Below are 5,000 nucleotides of genomic sequence, written 5' to 3'. Positions count from 1 at the left end.
TTCGATAAATCGAGCAAGCCGGAGTTCTCACCCATTTAAAGTTTGAGAATAGGTTGAAGCCGTTTCGGCCCCAAGGCCTCTAATCATTCGCTTTACCGGATGAGACTCTCCTCCGAGCGCAAGCTATCCTGAGGGAAACTTCGGAGGGAACCAGCTACTAGATGGTTCGATTAGTCTTTCGCCCCTATACCCAGCTCCGACGATCGATTTGCACGTCAGAATCGCTACGGACCTCCATCAGGGTTTCCCCTGACTTCGTCCTGGCCAGGCATAGTTCACCATCTTTCGGGTCCCAACGTGTGCGCTCTGGGTGCGCCTCCCCTCGCAATGAGGGATCAGACGCCCCGGGGGTGCGGGGACCGACGCCCGCCGGAGCGAGCGAACGACCCCGTCCTCCCTCGGCCGCCGGAACGGCGGCCTTCACTTTCATTGCGCCTATGGGTTTAGCGGAGCGTGTCCGACCCAACGACTCGCGCGCATGTTAGACTCCTTGGTCCGTGTTTCAAGACGGGTCGGGTGGACCATCCAAGCCGTAGCGTCGCGGACTCGAAACTTTCGACGCCGTCCGAGGACACCTCACGGTTCGCGGACAGCCCCACGGTGGGAAAGGGATCGGACCGGGTCCGGAACCCTAACCCCCGAGGGTGCTCGCGGAGGGCCGGACGCCTTGCGGCGCGTCGACTTTCGCTTCCTACCGTCGGACATCCGGCCTGGGATCCCGGGGTCCTTTTCCGCTCGAGAGCGGGCGGGACTCCACCCGGGCCCTTGGGGCCGGCGTCCGACGGGTCGCGACGTCCTACTCGGGGAGAAGTGCGTCACACCGACGACGAACATTCGAGGGCCACCGGGTGACGCGCCTGTGACGGGGGTCACCCCCCGCCCGCCGGCGCGCCATCCGTCAAGCGACCCTCGCCCGTCGCCGGCGAGACCTGAATCTCCCCTTTCGAAATTTCGGGTACCACCCGTTTACTCCCAAACGGTTTCACGTACTCTTGAACTCTCTCTTCAAAGTGCTTTTCAACTTTCCCTCACGGTACTTGTTCGCTATCGGTCTCGTGGCCGTATTCAGTCTTAGGTGGAGTTTACCACCGACTTTGGGCTGCACTCTCAAGCAACCCGACTCTGAGGAGCGCCCCTCCCGGGAGGCAAGCGCGGAGGTCGCACGGGCCTGGCACCCTCTCCGGGCCGTGGCCCCGTTCAAGAGGGACTTGGACTCTCCGGCGCCCCTCGGGAAATTGGACGCTCCCAAACGCCACAGCGCTCGGCGCCCCGCGGGGGGCGCGAGCTTTGGCCCTGGAGTCGATCCCTGTTCGCTCGCCGTTACTAAGGGAATCCTGGTTAGTTTCTTTTCCTCCGCTTATTAATATGCTTAAATTCAGCGGGTGGTCTCACCTGCTCTGAGGTCGGCCCAAATGATATAGTTGCCCGTGGAGAGGGAGTAATAACCGAGCCCCCACCGATCCGCAGGCGAACGCCGTCAAAAAATAACGAAGCGTCTCACCTCGACCGGCGGGGACGGGTCTCGCCCAATCTCCCGCAGAGCCCCCTATCAATCCGGGCGACGATCCATCCCAGCGAGGGATGCTCGTCGCCCCAGTACGCAAACGTTTCCGTTCGCGAACTGAATTGCCGGCCCTCAGCCAGGCGTAGCCCGGGAACAAAATCCGAGGGCTGCAATGTGCGTTCGAAACGTCGATGTTCATGTGTCCTGCAGTTCACAATTCGACGCGCAGTTAGCTGCGTTCTTCATCGATCCACGAGCCGAGTGATCCACCGTTTAGAATTTCTTTCTTTCATTTCATTTTATGTAAAAAATTCGTTTCATCGAAACATACAAACTGGGAATTTTTTCCCTTCTTTGCGAGCGAGTTGGGCGTGTGTCTTTTAAAGCCGGCTTTTGAAAGCCGGGCACCCGACTGCTCGCCTTCTTTGTCCCTTTTTCTCTTCACCAATTCGTTCCAAAGCTACGATTTTATAATCGAAAGCTGTAATGATCCTTCCGCAGGTTCACCTACGGAAACCTTGTTACGACTTTTACTTCCTCTAAATGATCAAGTTTGGCCATCTTTCCAGCAACATCGGCGCCACCGGTGTTGAGGCGGCGAGCGCCGCGCACCAGTCCGAAGGCCTCACTAAATCATTCAATCGGTAGTAGCGACGGGCGGTGTGTACAAAGGGCAGGGACGTAATCAACGCGAGCTTATGACTCGCGCTTACTGGGAATTCCTCGTTCATGGGAAACAATTGCAAGCCCCAATCCCTAGCACGAAGGAGGTTCAGCGGGTTACCCGGGCCTTTCGGCCAGGGAGGACACGCTGATTCCTTCAGTGTAGCGCGCGTGCGGCCCAGAACATCTAAGGGCATCACAGACCTGTTATTGCTCAATCTCGTGCGGCTAGGAGCCGCCTGTCCCTCTAAGAAGATAGCTACGTCGGAAGCATAATAGATTCCGACGCCTAGTTAGCAGGCCAGAGTCTCGTTCGTTATCGGAATTAACCAGACAAATCGCTCCACCAACTAAGAACGGCCATGCACCACCACCCACCGAATCAAGAAAGAGCTCTTATTCTGTCAATCCTACCGGTGTCTGGGCCTGGTGAGGTTTCCCGTGTTGAGTCAAATTAAGCCGCAGGCTCCACTCCTGGTGGTGCCCTTCCGTCAATTCCTTTAAGTTTGAGCTTTGCAACCATACTTCCCCCGGAACCCAAGAGCTTTGGTTTCCCGGAAGCTGCCCGCCGAGTCATAGAAGGAACTTCGGCGGATGGCTAGCTGGCATCGTTTATGGTTAGAACTAGGGCGGTATCTGATCGCCTTCGAACCTCTAACTTTCGTTCTTGATCAACGAAAACGTTCTTGGCAAATGCTTTCGCATCGGTTCGTCTTGCGACGATCCAAGAATTTCACCTCTAACGTCGCAATACGAATGCCCCCGTCCGTCCCTATTAATCATTACCTCGAGTTCTGAAAACCAACAAAATGGAACCGAGGTCCTATTCCATTATTCCATGCACACAGTATTCAGGCGACCAACGGCCTGCTTTGAGCACTCTAATTTGTTCAAAGTAAACGTGCCGGCCCACCAAGGCACTCGGTGAAGAGGACCAAAGAAGGATAACGGAGCCTCGCGGACCCCACCGGCAGGACGTCCGGACCGGCCAGTTGAGCACCGACAAGCGGCGAACCGACCGTCCGAGACACACCTCCGACTACGAGCTTTTTAACCGCAACAACTTTAATATACGCTATTGGAGCTGGAATTACCGCGGCTGCTGGCACCAGACTTGCCCTCCAATAGATCCTCGTTAAAGGATTTAAAGTGTTCTCATTCCGATTACGGGGCCTCGGATGAGTCCCGTATCGTTATTTTTCGTCACTACCTCCCCGTTCCGGGAGTGGGTAATTTGCGCGCCTGCTGCCTTCCTTGGATGTGGTAGCCGTTTCTCAGGCTCCCTCTCCGGGATCGAACCCTGATTCCCCGTCACCCGTTACAACCATGGTAGGCGCAGAACCTACCATCGAAAGTTGATAAGGCAGACATTTGAAAGATGCGTCGCCGGCGCTCAGACCGTGCGATCAGCCAAAAGTTATTCAGAGTCACCAAGGCAACGGACGGAAGACCGACCGATTGGTTTTGTTCTAATAAAAGCACCCCTTCCATCACTGGTCGAGGCACGAGTTTCATGTATTAGCTCTAGAATTACCACAGTTATCCATGTAAGTGTGGGTAAGATCCAAGGAACCATAACTGATTTAATGAGCCATTCGCGGTTTCGCCTTAAAGCGGTTAGTACTGAGACATGCATGGCTTAATCTTTGAGACAAGCATATGACTACTGGCAGGATCAACCAGGGAGCTTGCATGGGCTATGTTCCCGGCGGAATCACCCACCGGGACCACGCTTAGCTCGATTTTCTCGCGAGGAGAACGTTCAATTTTCACCGACTCCGAGCCCACTCGACACCGGGAATCGACCGGGGGTTTCCCGGCAACCCGCATGGCGTCGGTATTTGCCCGAAAATTTATACTTTCGTGTTCCAAATCCAAAAGGGACTAGGTAGAGGTGGGCGAGATCCGAAGAGACCGAGAACCAACCCCGAATCACTTCCTCGCCATTTGCTGACCGGTTGGACTCGCCAATGCGATACTCCACATATAAGTCAAAATCATTTTGGGATCCCCTTGGACATTGCTCAGAATGGCGCAATCGCCGGTGTTTTTCGGAGATTCTGGGCAAAAAGACTGGTCCAAAACGCCGATTTTTTGCGGGACTTAGAAAATTTTCGACCATTTTCCAAAGATTACGTTCTCTCTGCATGTCCTTCCCAGTTTACCCTTACTTCTTACTTTATTATTATTAATCGGCACTTAGAAAATTTTTCCAAGTAATTTATTCGTTTTCAGCGAATAATTTGCGCATTAAATTCGCTTCACTTGCGGATTTTTTCCCGGAAGAATTGCAAAAATCGTTACATCAGTTACAAACCAAGTCAACCTTTCAACATATATATATCGTTACTTAACACTTAATTCATTTTCCTCGACATTATAAGCCAGGCATGGAAATATCCCCTTCCCTCGCCCATATTTCGCAATATCCAAAAAAAAAAGCAATTTTTAATCGTTTGTTTGGACTTGTACGTTCCCTTCATTGCCTTTATTTAATAAAAAGGTAGTGATATCCTCATGGAAACGGCTTTCATGTAAAGGAATAATAGCCGTTCTTATTATTGACCGTGTTAGTCACCGTGGACAGATGGGATTCGCTCCGGATAAGTCGGTTCTCAACCAGCCATAACATTTACTCCGCGTTGGAGAACCATGTCAATTTCCAAAAGTTTTAGGCCTTGGGATTTTTTTTCTTCGTACTCACATTCACGGTGCGAAGTTTCAACGTTTTTCTTCCAAGGATAAAAATTTTCATTTTTCAATTCGATTTTTACGTAATTTTGATCACCGAAATGCAAGGTAGCATTTCTCATGTATAATTATTCAGATTAAA

At 52.5% G+C, this 5,000-nt stretch overlaps 3 non-coding genes across 3 annotated transcripts in view; all 3 read right to left on the bottom strand.

Annotated features, from left to right (window-relative positions):
* The window catches only part of LOC139700476 (large subunit ribosomal RNA), a 4,115-nt gene extending 2,709 nt beyond the window's left edge, over window positions 1-1,406 (bottom strand). The window contains exon 1 of the ribosomal RNA XR_011703703.1: window positions 1-1,406. This exon is cut by the window's left edge and continues 2,709 nt beyond it. This is a non-coding gene — a ribosomal RNA (large subunit ribosomal RNA).
* Window positions 1,407-1,630: 224 nt separating this feature from the next.
* Window positions 1,631-1,785, bottom strand: LOC139700481 (5.8S ribosomal RNA). Its single transcript, XR_011703706.1, has one exon. It is a non-coding gene; the product is annotated as a 5.8S ribosomal RNA (ribosomal RNA).
* A 203-nt stretch (window positions 1,786-1,988) lies between these two features.
* Window positions 1,989-3,853, bottom strand: LOC139700472 (small subunit ribosomal RNA). Its single transcript, XR_011703699.1, has one exon. It is a non-coding gene; the product is annotated as a small subunit ribosomal RNA (ribosomal RNA).
* Window positions 3,854-5,000: the final 1,147 nt, after the last annotated feature.

Source organism: Hetaerina americana, unplaced genomic scaffold, assembly GCF_022747635.1.
Source record: "Hetaerina americana unplaced genomic scaffold, ioHetAmer1.1.p SCAF_1010, whole genome shotgun sequence".
NCBI classification, from domain to species: Eukaryota; Metazoa; Arthropoda; class Insecta; order Odonata; family Calopterygidae; genus Hetaerina; species Hetaerina americana.
Note: the sequence above shows the minus strand (reverse complement) of the source record. Positions and strands in the feature narration are given on the sequence as shown.